This window comes from Grampus griseus, assembly GCF_964374135.1.
Source record: "Grampus griseus genome assembly, chromosome: 14".
Lineage (NCBI taxonomy): Eukaryota > Metazoa > Chordata > Mammalia > Artiodactyla > Delphinidae > Grampus > Grampus griseus.
The window spans coordinates 83,993,847-84,015,117 of NC_139008.1; the positions used below are offsets into that span (position 1 = coordinate 83,993,847).

General features: G+C 39.4%; 1 protein-coding gene across 1 annotated transcript in view; it reads left to right on the forward strand.

Annotated features, from left to right (window-relative positions):
- Positions 1–21,271, forward strand: part of RAB22A (RAB22A, member RAS oncogene family) — a 52,467-nt gene that overhangs the window by 5,494 nt on the left and 25,702 nt on the right. The gene's annotated exons all lie outside the window — the stretch shown is intronic.

A 21,271-nucleotide genomic window follows, 5' to 3' on the forward strand; every position in this document is an offset into this window, starting at 1 on the left:
AGATTTAAATTTTACCTGGAATTAATTTCTGGATGAGATGTAAAATAAACGTTAAGTTTTGGGGCGTTTTGACTTTTTTTTTTTTTAATTCCAACAGGGTTATCCAGTAATCCTCATCCCTTTTTTGTTTTTTTAGACCATAATTCAGTGTTCTATGCTGAGCTGTGATTGTCATAAATTGAGCATCTGTATTTATAGTGCACTTTTTATGGGTTTTTTTTTTTTTTTTGCGGTACGTGGGCCTCTCACTGTTGTGGGGGAGCAGAGGCTCCGGACGCGCAGGCTCAGCGGCCACGGCTCACGGGCCCAGCCGCTCTGCGGCATGTGGGATCTTCCCGGACCGGGGCACGAATCCCTGTCGCCTGCATCGGCAGGCAGACTCTCAACCACTGCGCCACCAGGGAAGCCCCTGGATTTTTTATTATATCCCATTGATCTGTGTTTTTAATTGACTTCACTGAAGTATAGTTTACATGCAATAAAATGCACCCGTTTTTAGTGACTATGTTGATGAGTTCTGACAGATTTATACATCTGTGAGATCACCACTGCAACCAAGACGTAGAACACTTCCTCACTCCAGACTGTCCCTTTCTGCCCCGTCCTGTGCTCACCCGCACCCCTACCACTGGCTCCAGGCAACCACGGATAAGCTTTCTGTCACAGAGATTATATGGAATTTTTAAATTTCAATTGTTTGTTACTAATATATACATAAAATGGATTTTTACATGTGGACCTTGTGTTGTGTGACTTGGCTAAATTCAGTTAGTTCAGGCACCTTTTTAATAGATTCCTTGGGATTTTCTTAGGTGCACAATCATGCCATCTGTAATAGGCAATTTTATTTCTTTCTTTCCAATCTGTATGCCTTTTATTTCTCTTACCTGCCTTAGCACATGAGCCAGGACCTCCAGTACTGTGAGAAGTGGTAAGAACAGACATCCTTTCCTTATTTCTAATCTTGGTGGGGGAAGCATTCGGTCTTTTCCATTAAGTTAGACATCTAGGCTCTAGGTTCTTTTTATAGGTGCCCACTATCATGTTGAGAATGTTATCGTCTACCCCTAAATCAATGAGATCTTTTTTATCAAGAATTGTGTTGAATTTTGCCAGGTGGTTTTTTTCATCTTTTGAACTGTTCTTGTGCTTTTTCTTTTTCAGTCTTAAAATAGTGAATTACAACGATTGATACTAAAATATTAAGCCAACATTGCATTCCTCGGATACATTTCACTTGGTTAATATGAATTTTTTAATACATTACTGAATTTGATTTACTAAGATTTTGCTAAGCATTTTTGCCTCCATGTTCATGATGGATATTGATCTGTAGTTTTGTGTAATATGTTTCTCTAGTTTTGGTATCACGGCCTCATAAAATTAAGTTGGGAAATGTTTTTTTCCTCTTCTACTTTTTTGGAAGAGTTGATGTAGAATTGGTATTTCTTCATAAATATAATTAAAAGTTTGGTATAATTCATAAATTATATCCATTTGATCAATGGATGAAGCCATCTGAGCAAGGAGTTTTCTTTGTTAGAAAAATTTAGCTACCAATTCAGCTTCTTTAATAGATATGGGCCTATTCATTTCTTCCTGAGTAAGCTTTCGTAGTTTGTGTCTTTCAAAGAATTTGTCCATTGTATCTGTTTTTTAATTTATTGGCATGAAGTTGTTCATGATATTCCTCTATTATCTTTTTAATGTCATTAGGATCTGTCCAGCTATAAGTTTAGCGGTTTTAATGGTCTTCTCAAAGAATCAGTTTATTTCATTAATATTTCACTCTTTTCCTTGTCATTGATTTTTGCTTTTATCTTCATTTTTTCCTTCCTTTGCTTATTTTGGCCTAACTTCTTCCTTTTTAGTTTTTTAAGGTGGAAGTTTATAATATTGATTTTTTAAGGCTTTTTTTATATATGCAATTTATACAGTTAGAACTATAAATTTCCCTGTAAGTACTTGTTTGAGTGAATCCCACAGATTTTGATATGTTATGTTTTCATTTTCATTTAGTTCAAAGTATTTCTTTCCCTTGTGACTTGTTTGACCTGTTAGTTGTTGGAAGTATGTTTTCTAACTTACAGTTATTTGGGAATTTTTCCAGATATTTTAAATTAGTACTGAATTGTAGTTTAAATCCGTTGTAGTCAGAGAACATACTCATTATTATTTCAAACCTTTTACATTTGACATTTGTTTTATGGCCTAGAATGTGGCCTTCATGAATGTTCCATGTGTACCAGAAAAGAATGTATTCTGCTACTGTTGTGTGGTGTGTTCTGTAAATGTTAAATTATCAGCTTGGCTAACGGCACTGTTCCTCTCCTTTGTATCCTTACTGATATTTTTTTCCCCTTATTTGAAGTGAAAGGAGTGTCTGAAATCCAACCCTAATTGAAGATTTGTCTAGTTCTGTTTTTAGTTTGATCAGTTTTTGTTGATGTTTTGAAGCTATTATTGAGTTTACCTACATGTAGCATTGTTATTTTTCTTGATCACTTGACCCCTTCACTATCATGAAATGTCCCTCTTTTTCCCTGGTAACGTCCTGATTCTGAATTCTACTTGGTCTCATATGAATACAGGCTCTTCAGCTCTCTGTTGGTTAGTGTTTGCATATCTTTTCCCATCCATTTACATTTAACCTATATATATTTAAAGTGAGTTTCGGGCTTCCCTGGTGGCGCAGCGGTTGAGAGTCCGCCTGCGGATGCAGGGGACGTGGGTTCGTGCCCTAGTCCGGGAAGAACCCACATGCCGCGGAGCGGCTGGGCCCGTGGGCCACGGCCGCTGAGCCTGCACGTCCGGAGCCTGTGCTCCGCGACGGGAGAGGCCACAACAGTGAGAGGCCCGCGTACCGCAAAAAAATAAAATAAAATAAATAAAGTGAGTTTCTTGCAACCAGCATTATGGGTCCTGCCTTTTATTTGGAGTGTTTACACTTGTACTGTCTAATACAGTAGCTGCATGTGGCTATCTGAACTTAAGTTAAAATTTAAAATTCAGTTCCTCAGTCAAACTAGCTACCTTTCAAGTTCTCATTGTAGAAGGCTCTGTTGTATAGTACTGGTTTAGACCCTTTTTATTTTTTGTAACTATCAATATGGTTTGGTTTAAATCTACCATCTTGCTGTATTTTTCTACTGCCCATATTAATGGTTCCATTTTATCTCCACTAGTGGCTTGTTAGCTGTACCTCTTCTATTATTTTAGTGGTTGTGCTAGGATTTGCAATATACTTCTTTAATTTGTCAGCCTACCTTCAAATAATATACGGTTTCACGTATAGTATGAGAACCTCCTTACAAGAGTATACTTTCATTTCCCCTCACTCATCCTTTGTGTTATTATTGTCATATATTTTATTTCTGCATCTTATAAAGTCCACAATACACTTATTTTTTGCCTTAGTCAGTGATCTTTTAAAGAGACTGTTAGTCTTTTTTCTGGGTCCTTGTGTTAAATCCAGTATCTTTGTAATAAGTCTTAATGTCCAGTAGTATGAGAAGTTCTATTTTATTCTTCGGTAATTTCTTGGCTGTTCTTGGCCTGTTACATTTCCATGTAAACATTAGTGTTACCTGTTTTCACACACACCAACACACTAATCCCCACTGTGTTTTTGATTGACATTCCATTGAATTTATAGATTGGTTTGGAGAGAAATGACATCTGTATGATACTGCATCTTCAATATATGCACATAGATTATTCTTCCATTTGTTAGGCTTCTTTATTTTTTCTGAGCATTTTTTTCTGCTTTTCTGTGTAGTGGACTTGCATATCTTTCGTTAGATTTAATCCAAGGGGTTTGATGTTTCAGTGCAGTTTTCTGCTGTCAATGTGCTAAATGGTATTGCTTTGAAATAGCTTTATTTCTAAAACTTAAACTTTTTGTATCTTTTATTGAGTTGAGTACGGATCTGCAGTACTGTGTTGAATAGAAATGGTCATACTGGGTATTCTTATCTTATTTTAATCTTAGCAGGAAAGCTTTCTCTATCATACCATTAAATATGTTTGCTATAAGGTTTTTGTACATACACCTTATCACATTACAGAGTGTCCTTCTTTTTATCATATGCTGGAGTTTTGTTTTTTTTTTAACATGAATAAGTGTGGAATTTACCAAAATATTTTTCTACATTTATTGGCTTGATCCTGTAATTATTCTTTTATGATGTTAATGTGGTAAATAACGTTGAATTTTCATGGAGTAAATCCACTTAGATTCTAATATATTTTTCTTTTTACATATCACTGGCTTTAGTTTACTGTGTTTTTTTAGGACCTTTTTGTATGTTTTAGGACCTTTGAGTAAGATTGTCATGTAATATTACTTTCTATAATGTACACGTCAGATTTGGTATGAAGGTTTTGCTTCCCTTATAAAGCTAGTTGAGAAGCTCTTCTATGGAAGAGTTTGTGTAAAATTGCTCTTATTTCTTCTTTAAATGTATGTGGGCTTCAAGTTGTCCTTGTATAATATAGTTTAATGAGTCAATTTCTTTCTTTTTTTAAAAATACTTTTTTTTTTTTTTTATTTGGTTGTACCAGGTCTCAGTTGCAGCTTGCTGCCTCCTTAGTTGTGGCATGTGTGCTCCTTAGTTGTGACCAGTGAGCTCCTTAGTTGCAGCCAGTGGGCTCCTTAGTTGCAGCTTGCCAAATCCTTAGTTGCGGAACATGGACTCCTCAGTTGTGGCAGGAGGGCTCCTTAGTTGCAGCTCACCAGCTCCTTAGTTGTGGCATGCGAACTCTTAGTTGCAGCATGCGAACTCTTAGTTGCAGCATGCATGTAGGGTCTAGTTCCCTGACCAGGGATCGAACCCAAGCCCCCTGCATTGGGAACGTGGAGTCCTTAACCACTGTGCCACCAGGGAAGTCCCTCAATTTCTTTCACAGTTGTAAGATTATTCATTTTCAGATTTTCTATTTCTTCTTGTATTGATTTTGATAGATTGTGGTTTGTTTGGGGTTTTTTTTAAGGATTTTCACTATTTTCATATACTTTTCCCAATTTATTGGCATAAAGGTGTTAAGATTTTATACTTTTTACATTTTACATATATTTCTTTTACATTTCTGATATTAGTTTTACCTTTGGTCAACTCTGCAGTATTTCTCTTTTTTCATTAATTCCTGCTCCTATCTTTATAGTTTCTGTTCTGTTCAATGTGCAGTTCTTTTTCTAACTCCTTGAAAGAGATGATTATATAACTGATTTTCAGTCCTTATTTTCACTTGTATTCCTTATGTTTTAATACCTTAGCCATGGCTTTTGCTGGATCCAAGTTTGTGTATATCATCATTTTATTGTCATCCATTTCAAAATATTTTCTGATTTTTATTATGATTTCACCTTTGATCCAAGTGTCATTTAGATATGTGTTTGTTGATTTCCAAATATAGGGAAATTTTCTAGTTAACTTTTTTTTAGTGATTACTGGCATAATTGTATTGAGGTCAGAGAACATATTTAAATCCTTTAATTTCTGATGCAATTTGCAATTTACCCAGTATATGTTGATTTTGGTAAATGTTTCATATGTGTTTGAAAAGATTGTATACTTTGCAACTGTTATTTGCCATGTTCTTTGAGTGGAATTAGGTCAGGTTTATTAATCGTGTTCATTTCTTCTGGTTTTTTGGTCTACCCAAATCCATCAGTTACTAAGAGACTTAGTGGGTTAAAAATCTCCCACTATGCTTGTGTATTTGTCTGATTATCCTTTTTGTTCTGTCAGTTTCACTTTATCTGTTTTGCAGCTACAGTAAGTACTTACAAATCTGGAATTTTGTATCTTACTGATAATACAAACCTTCTAACATTCTGAAATGTACTCTTTAGCTCTGGGAATGCATTTTGCCTTGAGGTCAAATTGTGTCTTAATATAACAAGACTATTTCCTTTGGTCAGTATTTGCATGGTGCAACTTTGTCTCATCCTTTTGTTTCTAACCTTTCTGTATCTTTCTGTTTAAAGTGGGTTTCTTGTAAGCAGCTTATGATTTGAATTTGATAAAATACATTCCATATAACCACCACTTAATCAAGATCCAGAAATTCTCATCACCTCAGAAGGTTGTTTCTGTGAGTCCCACTCCTCACAAGTGACCACTGTGCTGACCTCAATCACTATGGATTAATTTGCCTGTTCTTGCATTTAATGTAAATGAAATAATACAGAAGACACTCTTTGGTGTCCTGTTTCTTCCCCATAAAACGATGTTTTGGAGATTCAACCATGTTGTTGCATGTATCATAGTCCCTTTTTTTAATTGGTGACTAATATTCTCTTATATGAATAGATCACAGTTTGTTTACCCATTAGTTTTGGGCTACTATGAATATAGGTTCTGTGAAGATTCTTTTAAAACTCTTTTTGTACACATAGGTTTTCATTTCCTTTGGGTAAATAACTAGGAATAGAACTTGTAGTTCATAGGATAGGTGCATGTATAACTTAGTACGAAGTTGCCAAAGAGTTGTCCAAAGTGGTTGTATCATTTTACCCTCCCACCCGCAAGGTATAGAAGTCCAGTTGCCCTACATCCTCACCAGCATTTGTCTTTTTAACTTCAGTTATTCTAGTGGATATAAAATGGTATCTCATTGTGCTTTTAGTCTGCATTTCCCAGATGACTAATAATGTTAAGCATTTTTCTTGTGTGTATTTGTCATTCATATATCTCTTATGAAGTCAGTACTCAGGTCTTTTGCCCATTTTTACTGGGAGTTTTTGCCTTATTTCTTACAGACTTGTAGAAATTCTTTACATATTACAAATAGAACTCTCTTGTCAGGTATATTTATTGTAAATATTTTCTTCCATTCTGTGGCTTGCCTTTTCATTTTCTTAATGAGGAGTTTTAATTTCAATGAAGGCCATGTTATCAGTTTTGTCTTCTTGGGTTCATGCTTTTTTGGTCCTCTCTAAACAAGCGCTGCTTGCCCCAAGTTCTCAGAGATGTTCTCCTATGTTTTCATCATAGTTTTAGCCTTACTTTTAGTTCTTTGATCCATCTCAAATTAATTTTTCTGTATTCTGTGAGGTAGAGGTAAGAGTCATTATTTTCCCATGTGATTATCCAGTTGTCCCAGCATCATTTGTTGAAAGACTTTCTTTTCCCCATTGAGTAGCATTGGCATCTTAATAAATTATAATACTGAGTCTTCTGATCCATGAACATGGTGCCTTTCTCCATTTACTTAGGTCTTCTTTAATTTGTCTCTGCGTTGTTTTGTAGTTTTTAGTTCAGGAGTCTTAAGAGTATTTTTGTTAAAAATTTTTCCTAAATATTAATGTTTTTTAAACTATTGTAAATGGAATTGTAATTTTTTATTTTATTTACAATTGTTTGTAACTGTATATAGAAATACCATTGATTTTCTTATATTGACCTTATATACTTTAATCCTGTTAAATTCATTTATTCTGATAGCTATCTTGTAGAGTCCTTAGGGTTTTTTTACATGCATGATTATGTTGTCTGAGAATAAAGTCAGTTTCTTCCTTTCCTTTTAATTTTTTCCATATCTTGCTGCATTGGCTAGGACCTCCGGTACCATATTGAATAAAAGTGGTGACCAACATCCTTGCCTTTTCCCAATCTTAGTGGAAAAACATTCAACATTATACTATTAAGTATGATGTTAGTTGTAGGGTGCCCATTATTAAGATAAGGAAGCTTCCTTCTTTTTCTAGTTTGCTGAAAGTTCTTTTAAATCAAGAATGGGTCTTGAATTTTGTCTTAATACTTTTCTGCATCTATTTAGATGACAGTATGGTTTGTTACCTCCTTTTTTCTGTTAATGTGGTGGATAACTGTGTTCATTATCAATTGCTAAGTAACAAATTATCCCAACACTTAGCGGCTTGAAACAACAAACATTCATTATCCACATTTTCTGTGGATCAGAAATCAGAGTGGCTTAGCTGATACCGTTCTGACTCAGTCTTCTGTGGTGCTGCAGTCAAGATGTCCCAGTCAAGTCAGGGCTGCAGTCATTTGAAAGCTTGGCTGGGGTTGAAGGATCTGCTTCCAAGATGGCACACTCACATGGCTGTTGACTGGAGGCCTCAGTTCCTCAGATCTTCACCATGTGGGCCTCTCCATGGGGCTGCATGAGTGTCCTCACAAAAGGACAGCTAACTTTCCCCAGGGCAAGTGACCCAAGGGAGAGCAAGGAAGAATCTGTAGTATTTTTATGACGCCTTAGAAGGGAGTTACTAAGCCCATCCCAGACTCGCAGGGTATGGAATTAAGCTCCACTCTTGAAGGAAGGAGTATCAAAAGGCAAAAAATGAACATATTTTGTAACTACCACAATTACATTAATTGAATTTCAAAAGTTTAATCACCCTTACTGTATCTAATCATGTTGTGAGTAAACATCAGATAAACTCGGATTGAGGAACGCTTTACAAAATGACAGGTATATAATCTTCAAAAGTCTCAAAGTTTAAAAAGTCAAGGAAAGACCGAGAAGCTAACCCAGACTGAAGGAGACTGAAGAGTCGTGGCAGCTGAGTACAGCATGTGTTTTGAAGTGGATGTTGTACCAAAAAGGGTGTTATTAGGACAACTGGCAGAACTCAAATGGGCTCTGAAGAATAGATGGTAGTAATGTGTCGGTGTTAATTTCACAGTTTTGATTATCTTATTCTGCTTGCGCAGGAAGATAGTCTTGTTTGTAGGAAACGTCCACCAATGTTCAGAGGTAATGAGGCAACTTACTCTGAAATGGCTCAGGATAAATAACTTCTGTACCGGTAACTTTTCTCTAAATTAGAGACTGTTTCAAGTTTGTTTGTGTGTTTTTAATGATGGCTATTTTACTGTAAATAGACGTTAAAAGACAACCAACTTTTATCCCCCGAATGTCATTAAAAGACAGCTGGCTGCTTGGTATAAAACGGTATAACATTGAGCTGTTGACGCACTCTTCACCTTACACGCTGGCTCTGTGAGCCTGGGTCACCCCACCCCTCCACTGCATGTACCTTCCTGCTTGGCCCACCTAATTTAAGCGATTCTGAGATTTGAGTAATTATTCAGGGTAGAAAAAAAGAGGAAATGCAAAACTCATTTCTTTTTATTTTACACCCATATTACCATTTCCATTGCTCTTCATTCCTTCCTGTAGAATTGAGTTTTCATCTGTTGTTATTTCCCTTCAGTCTAAAGAACTGTTTTAGCATCTCATGGATCTCAGGGCTACTAGTGACAGAGTCCCTCAGTTTTTGTTTATCTGAAAAGGTCTGTATTACATCCTCACTTTTAAAGGATATTTTTGCTAGATAAGGATTTCTGGGGTTTTTTTCCCCCTTTTTGTATTTTGTTTGTACAGCATAATGATTTGATATGGGACCATATTGTGAAGTGATTACACAATAAGAGTGGTTAACATCCAGTCACCACACATAGTTAGAAAATTTTTTTTCTCGCTATGAGAACATTTAGGATTTACTCAACAACTTTCAAATATACAGTACAATATTATTAACTATAGTCACCAAGCTGTACGTTCCATGGGTGAGATGAGTGAAGATGTCAGAGGTACACACTTGGAGGTGTAATGTACAGATAGTTTTCTTTCAGCATTTTGAATATAGTATTCTACTGTATTCTGGCCTTCGTGGTTTCTGCTGAGCGGCCTGGCGTCATCTGTAGCACTGTTCCCCTGTATGTAGCATATGTTTTTATCATCTGGCTGCTTTAAGATCTCTTTATCTTTTTTTTTAATTAATATTTATTGGAGTATAATTGCTTTACAATGTTGTATTCGTTTCTGCTATACAGCAAAGTGAATCAATTATTCATATACATATACCCACTCTTTTTTAGATTCTTTTCCCATATAGGTCATTACAGAGTATTAAGTAGAGATCTCTATGCTATACAGCACGTTCTTATTAGTTATCTAGGGTCTCTTTATCTTTTGTCTTCAGCAGTTTACTGTTGTGTGCTAGGTGCTTGATATACTCTGGGGTAACTGAGTTGCTTGGATTAGAAATATGATTGTTTGGGACATTTTCAACCAGTATTTTTTAAAATATTTTGTCTACCCCATTCTCTTGCTCCACCTACAGGATTCCAGTCACTCATGTATTAAACTGTTGGATATTATCTCGCAGGTGACTGCGGCCTGGGTTTTGTTTTGCTTTGTTTTCCATCTTTTTCTCTTTAAGGATCACGTTATTTCTGTTGATCTGTCTTTAAGTTTTATTGATCCTTTCTTCTGTCTTTTAAGCACATCTAGTATATTTTTTTCACTTCAAATACTGTCTAATTCTAGAGTCTTTGTTTTTTATATTTGTAAGCTTATCTGTTCACTCAATATGACTCTTTGTCTTTAAGTCCTGATTATATTTCTAATAGCTTTTAAAGCACATGTCTGCTAGTGCCAACATCTGGATCAGCTCAGGATCTGTTGCTGTTTACTCTTTTTTCTCTTGACCTTGGATCACATGTCTTTGCATATGTAGTAGCTTTTCTTTAATTACTATTGTATACTGAATGCTGCAGAGGTATGTTGTAGGGATTTTCTATTCTCTTATCTTCTGTGCAGTGCTGAGTTTTGTTTTGGCAGAAAGTTGACCTGTGGGCTAATCACCTTGAACTTGGAGAAACATGCTTTTACACTCTGTTATTAGGATGGTTCTATTGGATTGTTGCCTTCAGCCTCATGGCAAATCCTTATTCCTGGGACACAGTCTTTACTTCTGAAGGGTGGCCTACCTGGCTTTTCACTCAGGGTGCTCACTGGGCCCCTGTAAGTCGGCAGGATTCAGACTTCCAACTCTTCGTCGCGCGGTTGGCAGCAGCTGAAATCCTGCTCAGCCTTCCATCACGCTGTCCTTGGAGTCTCCCCCGCACATGTGCGGTTCAAAGTCACCGTGGGTCTGAGGGGACTTGATGCATAGATTTGAGGCTCCCTCTCAGCATCTTCCTTCCCAGGGCATCCCATCTGCATTTCCAGCCACACTGGGAGCCCCAAGCCCCATCCTCCAGCCAGCGGCACTGGTTTTCTGCTTGACAGGCTGGTGAGGATTCTCCCAGTGCGGGCTACCACCACCGTGCCTGGGCTCAGAGCTCCTGGCTTTGACTTTTAATTTGAGTATTTAATTATTTTACTTTTAATATAATTACTGATGTATTTATGTTTAAACACTACAATTTTACACTTTGCTTTTTATTTACTCTGTCCTGTGCTCTTGTGGGTTGAATTTTGTTTTGTTTTGCTTTTAATGCCATATTTCCCCCTTTGTTACCTTGGAAATACATTCTTTAATTGTTCTTTAATTGTTACTCTAGCAATTACCTTACGCATCCTTGACTCTTTTGAGTCTAATATAAATTACCTTCACCACATTCCCACAATGCAAGGATCTCAAATCCAATTTCCCTGTTTCCTGCCTTTTATGCTTTTACAGTGCATTTTAATTCTAGACCTTATAGGACCTTTATTATTGTTATACAGTCAACATTCCTGTCAGTTTTCTCCACATGTTTACTCTTCCTGTTGCTTTACATCCCTGCCTGCGTTTCTGACCTTCCATCTGGGATTATTTATTTCATTCTGAAGAACACTGTTTCATATCTCCTTTACAGTACTCTTCTGGTGCTGGGGGTTTCTTGGGTCTGAAAATGTCTTTAATTTCATCTTTTTTAAATAGAGCTTTTATTTACATACAATAAAATGTGCGGTTCAGTGCATTTTTGCCTTGTACTTGTTTAAGTGCCATCAAGCTATAGAACATTTCCGTTACCCCAGAAAGCTCCCTTCCTGGTGTACCCACCCCTGCCTCATCAGCCTGACCGTCGTCAACCTAACCGATAACAATAGAGTAAATGTGTGTTTTAAGCTCCATATAAACGCAGGCTTATTATATCTACTCATGTGTGCTGCCTTCCTTTGCTCAAAATACTGTTTTTGAGATTCATCCATGTTTTTGCACAAATCAGTAGTGTGTTCCTTTTTATTGCTGAGTAGTGTTGTATTGTATGAATATACTACAATTTGTTTATGTAGTCTCCTATTGATGGACATTTAAATGGAGTCCAGTTTTAAGCTATTATGAATAAAGCTGCTGTGAATATTTGTGTACAGTTTTTGTGTGTAGATATGTACACGTGTCACTCTTGAGTATATACCTGAAGATGGAATTTCTGGTTCAAAGGCATGTTTCTTATCTGCTATGTGTAACAGAGTACCCTAAAGCTTGCAGCTGAAAACAACAATAAACACCTATTGTCTCACAGTTTTTGTAGGTCAGGAATTCAGGAGCAACTTAGCTGGGCGATTCTGGCTCTTGCCATACTGACCTCTCCATAGGGTTGCTTGAGTGTCCTCACAACATGGGAGCCCAGGATGGAAGCCACAGTGTCTTTGTGACCTCACCTTCATTTCAGTAATAACCTCTTGGTTACACGGGTCAGCTCCATTCACTGTGGGAGGGGACTACACGAGGACATAAATACCAGGAGTGAGGATCCTTAGGGCCGTCTTAGATGCTGGCTGCCACAATAGGTTTTAAGGCATGTTTATAAGAACTTGCTGTTTTCCAAAGTGGTTGCATGCACTTTTCCATTCCTACCAGCAATACATGACAGGTCCATTTGTTCCACATCTTCAACAGTTGTTTTTAATTTAAGCTATTTTGGCACGTCACAATCATTTTTTAAAGTCTGTTTTCATTGGATATAGAATTCTTGGTTTTCAGTTATTGTCTTAGGTCTTTGAAAATATGTATCCCATTTTCTTACAACTTCATCTGTTTTTATTGAAGTCAGGTGTCAGTCTTGTCGCTCTCCGAATATTAATGCGTCATTTTTTCTTCTGAGTGCCTTTGAGATGTCCTTTTCATCGTAAGGTTTCACCAGTTTTACTTTGATGTGCTTAGGTGAGACTTTTGTTGTATTTATCCTGCTTGGGTTCATAGTATTTCTTGAACCTGTGGTTTGATGTCTTTCAAGTTGGAAAATTCTCAACCATTATCTCTTCAATATGGCTTTTGCTCCATTTTCTCTCTTCACATTCTCAGACTACTATTACATATAGTTTAGAATTTGTGTGTGTGGCTTTTACACTCTTTTCTACACTTTCCATTATTTTTTTCCTCCACGCCTTAAACTAGGTATTTTCTTCTAGCCCTTAATCCAGTTTTTAATCTTTTAAAATTTTTCAACTAATTCTAATCTAATTTTAAACCTATCTTTATTCTTTATTTCAGGTATTATTTTTCTACAGTTCTGGAATATCTGGTTGGTTTGTTTCTTTTAGTGCTCTTTTCCTTGCTGAAATAACCACTCTAATCGCTATTACCACATAACGTTTTGTTATTTTCATAGTAAATATTAAAATCTATTATCATTTATCTATTTATTTACTTACTGTCTGACCCCACCACTCCATAGTTCTATGAGAAAAGGAACCTTATCCAGAGTGACTACAGATGTATCCCTAGTGCCTAGCCCTTAGTTATGTGCTCAGTAAAAAAAAAAAGATTGTTCTTTAATTATAAGACTTTTACAATTGTATACAGTCATCATCTCTATTTACCAATCTCTGATTCATTTTAGATCCTCCTCTTATCGACATCTGCCCTATTAGTGCACTGAATCCACTGTTGCAGAGTTTAACATCAGCTCGTGAATGGCCAAGTATAATCCATTTTATTGTATTTCTCCTCTCTAGAAGTACCTAGCATTCTTTATTTTTTTCTGCAAAGCCTCTTGTTACCTGGGATACAGTTCTTTTTTTTTTTTTTTTTAAGAAAGTGCAAAGGTTCTGAGGCCAGGGTTCAGTTTACTTATTTGTTTGTTTATTTATTTATTTTGGCTGCATTGGGTCTTCGTTGCTATGCACGGGCTTTCTCTAGTTGTGGCAAGTGGGGGCTACTCTTCATTGCAGTGTGCTGGTTTCTCATTGCAGTGGCTTCTCTTGTTGTGGAGCACAGGCTCTAGGCGCGCGGGCTTCAGTAGTTGAGGCACATGGGCTCAGTAGTTGTGGCTCACGGGCTGTAGGGCTCAGGCTCGGTAGTTGTGGCGCATGGGCTTAGTTGCTCCATGGTACGTGGGATCTTCCTGGACCAGGGCTCGAACCTATGTCCCCTGCATTGGCAGGCGGATTCTTAACCACCACGCCACCAGGGAAGTCCCTGGGATACAGTTCTGATTCTCCTCCTTCCTACCTCTTGGGATAGTCCTCCTTTTTCTGTTTCTTGGCCTTGGTGTCCACCCCTAAAATGTGGAAGCAGGGAAGATTTCTGCCATGGCCCTGGGTCTTGGCCCAGGTGATTTCATTCACCCTCACAGCCTTGAGAGCCACCTTTCTCCAGCGACTGCAGATGACTGCTGTGTCACTGCAGACACGCCTGGGACATCACATATCTGCCCCTGAACTCCTCTCTCCACCTTTCGTCCCAAAGACCTCATCCTCCTTGTCAGTGCGTCCACCACTGAGTGTGAATTGATACAACCACTCCAAGCTCCAAGCTGTAGTGATAATGTTGCTCATACTTCATACTTCAAATACGGTAACTTAATCCTTAAAACAACCCTGTGTGCTTACCATCCAGATATAAAAAGTCACAAAATTCTCATCCAAAAATAAACAATACCAGCAAGATAAATTTTTAAAAGCCCATTAGACATCTCAGCTCACAAAGTAACCTAAATGAACTAAACTTCAGAAAGTGACAAGCCACTCACAAGAGAGAAGTGATCCATGGCTGCCCTCCTTCCCTGCAGAGACAGGGACAGGGAGAAGCTGCCGTAGACGGGGCCCTCAGGCTGTCAACTGCGGAGACTTGAGGCAGCTGGTGAGCCCAGAGAAACATCTCTGAGGGAGTCCCCGCCTTCACTGGACGTAGGGTGACAGCAGCCAGGGCACAGGGATCCAGGCAGGGAGCTGGAAGGCCAAGAGAACTCCTCAAAATCCTGATCATGTTTGCCGATCCTTCCTCTGCTGTGGCCGGTCAGCCATTCAGCTGATCTAATAAAAGTTGTATTTAAAGTCAGGTCAGTAGACTGAACCACAAGGGGAAGAAAAGAGTTAACAACAACAACAAAAAGACGTCTGGAATCTGTAGGACAATATCAAGGCAGTTTCACTGTAACATTTTACTCATGACACCTCTTCCACCAAATGTGTGGTTTTTTCCACACCAACAATCAACTCTGCAACTCTCCAGACAACCACTGGACATCCTTCAGTCCAGTTCGTTTCTGACACTACCTCCCCAGAGTTGTGTCAGACTCCACAGGTTCACACCTCAGTCCCACGAGACTGCTGGCTCTCCTGGTGCCAGTCCAGTGTCACGTGCCCAGGGCACCCACACTTCTGTCTGACGTGGCTACAAAGTTGAGACTCCCCCCCACACACACACATACCCCTCCACCCCTTTGAGGTTTGATAATTTGCTAGAATAGCTCACAGAACTCGGGAACATACTTTACTTACATTTACTGGTTTATTATAAAGTATACAAATGAAGAGTGAGACAGAGAGGTCTGTAGTGCTGGAAGCGTCCCAAGCACAGGAGCTTCTGTCCTGTGGAGTTGGGGGGATGCCACCAATCCAGAAACTCTTCAAACCCCATTGTTAAGGACTTTTTATGTTTATGGAGGCTCGATTGCTAGGCATGACTGACGAAATCATTGGCCATTGAGATTAACTCAGTCTCCAGCTCCTCCTCCCTCCCCAGAGGATGGAGGGTAGGGCCGAAAGTTCCAACCCCCTTATCAAGATCTGGTCTTTTCTGGCAACCCGCCCTCCCACCCCACAATCTGGAGCTATCTAGAGACCTGCCAGGATTCACCTCATCTGAACAAAAGACACTCACTCAGGATGTTCCAAGAGATTTAAGAGCCCTGTGTCAGAGCCTGGGAACAAAGACCAAATATATATTTCTTATTATGCCACACTCACATACACATCACTGGCATCCCAGAAAGAAAGGAGAAAAAGAATGGCACAAAAATATAATTCAAGACATAAAGGACAAGAACTTTCCAAAACTGATGAACGTGATCAATACACAAATCCAAGAATATCTCCAAACGCCAATCAGAATAAATACAAAAGAGTTGATCTTAAAAGCAATCAGAAGGGCATTAAAAAACACATTGTATACTGAAGAACAGTGATAAGAATTGTCACCGACTTCTAAACAAACACTGGAGGTCAGAAGATAATGACATGGCATCTTCAACACAGTAAGTAAAGGTGGGGCAGGGACCTGCCAAGCATGAATTCTATATCTAGCAAAAATTTTCTTCAAAAGTGAAGGTAAATTAAAGATATTTGCAGGCAAAAGCTGAGAGAATTTGCCTACAGCAGACCCATATCATGAAAGATACTAAATGAAATTCTAAGAAGACTGTTGGCTTTTAAAACAAAAATAACAATTGTATTACTGTGTTTATAACATTTGAAGAAGCTAAATATAAGGCAACGAGCACAATGGGTGGGAGAGGAATACATGAAATTAGATTGTTGTATATCTTCCATTGTTCATGAAGTAGCACCATATTATGTGGAAATAGACTGAAATTTAAAGATTCATATTGTAAACTCTAGAGAAACATTGGAAAAAATAGGCACACACAAAGGGGTATCACTAAAAAGTCAATACAAGAGAAAAAATAGAATACAGAAAAAAGTGTGATTTATCCAAAAGAAGACAGAAAAGGAGGAGCAGAGAAACAACAAACAAATGCCAAAATGAGAAACTTAAAACCAGTCATGGAAATAATTACATTGAATGTCAATTTTCTTATTTCTAGCATTCACGTATTTTATAGACTCCACAGGACATTGTGCATTTCTACATACACTATATTGAGGTCTATAAATATGGTCTCTGTGACAGTTTTACTGTTTTTACAGTCTTGGTGCTTTTTTTTCCTTATATTATTGACTCAATCCTCCAATACAGTGTCGAATACAAGTGGTGAGAGTGGACATCCTTGCCTTGTCATAAGGCATGGCTGACATTAAAGCATAACAGCCAAAATGCTGGTGAGAATGTGGAGCAGCTAGAACGGCATCCATTTCTGAGGGGAGTAGGAAACAGTGTGACTGCTTCGGAGGACTGTGCTCTATTTTCGTATTAAGTTAAACGTATATCTAACTTATGACTCAGCACTTCTACCCTTAGGTATTCACCCAAGAGAAATTAAAATATATGTTTAGAGAAAGACTTGTAAAAAAAAATGCCTTATTCATAATAGCCGAAAGCTTGAAACAACCCAAATATCCCTTGACATAATCATGGGCAAAGTCTGATATATTCATACAGTGGAATACCATACAGTAATAAAAGAAGAATTAGCTGTCAAATAATATAGATTCCTTTCAAAAACGTCATTAAATGAAAGATGCCAGACACAAGAGTATATACTTTCTATGAAATCCAAGGACAGTCAAAACTCATCTATGAAGTAGGAGTCAAAAGGTTTTGCCTGGGGTAGGTACAAGACTTAACTAGAAATGGGCAAACTTTCCTTAACTAAGGAAACTTTGGGGGTTATAGAAATGTTCTTTATCTTTTTTGGGGCAGTAGTTACACGAGAATATGAAATGTCAAACCACATGCTTCATTTTATTGTTCGTTAGTTATACTTCGGTAAAGTGTGCGTATATATTTATATACATATAACGCTTTAGAGCCCTGTGTTATAGGCACTGAAGGTATTCCTAGTTTTCAAATGAGAGAACCGAGGCAAAGAAAGGTTAATTGACTTGCCCAGTTGGTGGCAAAACTAATAAACAGAGCTGGGTAGTCTGGCCGAAAAGCCTGCACTCCTAGTGAGAATGCTGTTGTCTCAGATCCTTGCCCAGAAATTCTACTTCTAGGGCTTTATCCTTCAGATAAACTCACAGAAGTTCCAAACAACAAGGTTAGTAACTATGCAAGGTTAGTCCTTGCAGCGTTGTGGATTAGCAGGGGGCTGATTCTATTGTTTATAGTGTAATCACTTGATATAATATGATGAAGGGGAAAAGGCCAGCTTGAGAAAACTTTATGTACTTATATTGGATGACCTCCTAGGTGTAGTGTAGAGTGAAAAAAATCAAAGAGACGTACTGTATTCTACCATCTGGGTTAATTAATAAAAGAGGATGCAGGGGAAACTGTATGCATATATGCTTGTATCAACCGCAGGTATATCTGAAAGGAAACCTAAGAAACGGACGAGATAGTTTCCAGGGAGAGGAATTGAATGACTGGGAGAGAGGGGTGCGAGGGAGACATTTCAGGCCAGTATACCTGTTCTGTACATTCTGGGTCATGAAGCGTACGAGTGCATTACCTATTCCAAAAATTAATGATATAATAACAATTTGGAAATGACTGAAATAGCTCATCACACACATAGTTGCCATCTTTCTCCAGGATTGTTTCAGGGCCTCCTAGCTCGATTCCTTCCCTGTTTCCCTTTTGTGTCCCGTTCCCTCCATCTGGTCCAAGCTCTCACGGTGCTTAGTATTCCCCAGGTTTTGCCTAGAAATCCATTTCCACTTCTGCCCTGTAAGGTCCTTAAAAATAGCCATCCATCTCACTCAGCCATGGGTTATTAAGGGCTTGGTATCTGGCAGAAGGACCCCAAAGGCCTGTTGCTTCCAGAATTCAGCTTTCAAACAGGTCTGATAACACTATGCCTTCCTCCCCCCTCAGGGGCTCCTCCCACTTTCAGCCGTCTTTCCCCAAACACCATCCTCCAAATGACTTCACATGGTGCACAGGTGGTCGTTTTAAATTTATATTGTTAAGTATTTTATGGTCTGTTAGAAAAAATAAACTAGTCCATGAATCCTGCTGGATTTTAATTTTACCAATATTATTGCTCAGAGAAGTTTAAGTTAAAAAAATAGAATGATTTTTTACAATATTCAGTAGTAAGTAAAACAGATGGAACATGGATATGGCAGAAATGGTGACAGTGAGGCCCTGGCCTTCGGGAGATGCTGACATACAGGAAACAGGGCCTCACGCACAGCAGACACTCATTGGTTTGAAGATGCAGCGTCTCATTGACCTTCACCACCTGTCTGTCCGCGCCCTGCCTGGAGCCTTTTCTGTGGTTACCTGAATGTGCTGGCCACCCCACCCCACCCAGGCTCACTCTGCAGAACCACTTGGATTCGTCTTGCACATTCACCATTCTGTGCTTTTGTTCCTGCTGTTTCTCTTTATAGAATGTGATCCCCCCACCTTAGGTCCTGTTGCTGGGCCTCTGCTGGGCAAACTCTCTCCTGAAGGAGGGTTCAGCGGGGTTCAGCTCCAACTTCAGCTCTTCTCGTGAAGTCCTCCCTAGTGTATTAGTTTCCTATTGCTGCTGTAACAAAATATAGCAAATGTCACTTGCAAGAGCACAAGTTTATTGTCTTATAGTTCTGGAAGTCAGAAGTCTGAAATCAGTTGCACTGGCTTAAAGTCAGGGTATTGGCAGAGCTGGTTCCCTCCCCCAGAGGCTCTGAGGAGGGAATTGGCTTCCTTGCCTTTTGCAGCTTCTCGGGGCTGCCTTTCTTCCAGCCTCCCATACCTGGCACCGCTGCTCTCCCGGGTGCTTTCTTTTTTTTTCAGTGTAGACAGTCTTTATTGGCAGGTGTTAAGAACGCAAAATAGTAACAAATCCAGAAGGATGGGAAAGGAAGCAGGGCATGGCTCTCCTCCCCTACGTGAGGACCCTGGGAAACCAGGCCAGTGGGGTGGGACCTTGGCCACTTCGAGCCCAGCACCCTCTGGAAAACAAGCTCCCGTGCAGGAGAGCGCCTCACAACACAGGGGAAGGGAGCAGTGCCCCGGAAGATGCCTTTCACCCATCTTCAGGGCACATTATCTTGGTCTCCACTTGCATCTTACATCACCTTCTCTGGCTCCAGCTTCTCCTCGTCTCCTTCTAAGGACCCTTGTGATTACATTGGGCCCATCTGATAATCCAGCATCCTCACCCCATTGCAAGATTCTTAACCTAATCGCGTCTGTAAGGCCCCTTTTGCCATGGAAAGTAACTTATTCACAGGTTCTAGGGTTGGGGTGTGGACATCCTCTTGAGGGGTGTTATCCATCCTCCCACACCTGGAGTCACCCTTCTCCTGGGAACTCAGATGTGGCTTTACCTCTGTGCTCCCGCAACTCTCTGTCCATCCTTCAGTATCTCGTTGAGTATCTGCCTTATAATTATCTGTCATCTGACCAGTCCTCTCCCTGTGAGCCTCCTGGGGGCAGGGGTGGGGTTGCAGCCTTCCTGCCTGCCCAGACTTCCTGCCGGCCAGAAGAAGGCATGTGTTTGAGGGAGTCGACCACCCAGTGCACGACGGCCCTGCGGTGCTGCGGTTCCCAGGCCAGGCTCAGGGCCCAGCCGCCTGGTGAGGTTCCCAGCTGTGCCACTCACTTGTTCCGCCCCTCCATGCCTTGTCTGCAAAATGGTGCTGACGAATCGAACCCAACCCAGAGGCTACCGGCAAGGACTAAATGGGGTCACACGCGTGAAGGACGAGAAGAGCACCTGACCATCACGGCCACTCAGGGCAGCTAGCTGCATCCCTATTGTTGTTGATTTTATTGTTTATGTTGTGAAAAGTTTTTCCGTTGTGTAAGTTATTCTTGACAAACTTAGGCTACACTCTTTGTTATTAAGTCTAATTGTCTTTAGATTTAAAGTAATGTTTTCCTTGATTTTAAATATTTTTGCAAAAGTTTTTAGAATGACAAAAATGTAGAAAGTACTAGAGAACTTGCTTAGGGTGATCGTGAACCTGTGGCCTAGCCGTCTCGTGTGCACCCACCGCTCTGGTTCAGGTGGGCAGGGCTGCCTAGACAACAGCCCTGTGCAGAGTGGTACGAAATGGCACGTCAGACCTTAGATCTCTGAGAGATGGTAGAGTTTAAAGATGCATGTGACTGTGGAACCTACATGAGGAGCTGAGGTTCTGGACACTCAAAGCCTTCCTTACAAGGCACCACAGACCATTATGGGGATGGCAGCATCCATGTGTCATTCCAAGGAAAGGGCTTGGAGGTACTGGAGTGTGATGCAGAGCACACCTGTGTTCTGAGAGAGCCGAACAAGCCTACTGCAGTTAGAGGAAAGGCATTTTTAAAACACCTTGTAGCAGGTACTTTCATTGGGAACACGTGCTCCTACCAAAGATCATGACTACTTGGTGCCCATGAAAGTCATATTTTTAGAATGTCATGAAAAATGGAGAGGTATATGAAAGGCATTCTAGCTTTAGGAAATAATGCTGG